Genomic DNA, 605 nt, shown 5'->3' on the forward strand with positions numbered 1-605 from the left:
TGTTGGGGTCGAAAACGGTTACGACGAAGTTAACGTCCAAATCCCCGAAGAAGAAAACGTAGAAACCTTCTTCGGCAAATACTTTTTCGAAATAGATTCTTCTTTACGAAAAGCTCTGCGGAGAAAACGCGAGTCATCGGACAAGAGCTCGAAAAGGGTCGCTACGCAGCAACCGAACGCCTGTTCCGTTCGGTCGCTGCATAGCAACCGAGCTCGAGCTAAAGTTCGGTCGCTACGTAACGACCGAGCGTCCGTTCTGCTCGGTCGCTATGTAGCGACCGAGCTCGAGCCAAAGCTCGGTCGCTACGTAGCGACCGAGCTCTTCCGAAACGTCGATACGACATTAGTCCATGCATTCTCGTCTACCCTTCGATGCTATCTCACGAAGACCGTAGCTAACCCATTTCACGTTCCCCGCTATTCTAAATTATCGATCAAGCTTTACCGTAAAAACCGCGGAAAGTTCGTTCTTTATCGAAAGAAGCCGTAATAAACGCTTTGAGTCAGAAGACGGGCCAAAGGGACCTAAGACATGGCTCGAGGCCCACCTTACGACTTCTTAACCAACAGCTCGTAAGCCGCATGACGGTTTACGCTTGGTTCGC

The sequence above is a fragment of the Brassica oleracea genome, chromosome C1 (assembly GCF_000695525.1).
Source record: "Brassica oleracea var. oleracea cultivar TO1000 chromosome C1, BOL, whole genome shotgun sequence".
NCBI lineage: Eukaryota > Viridiplantae > Streptophyta > Magnoliopsida > Brassicales > Brassicaceae > Brassica > Brassica oleracea.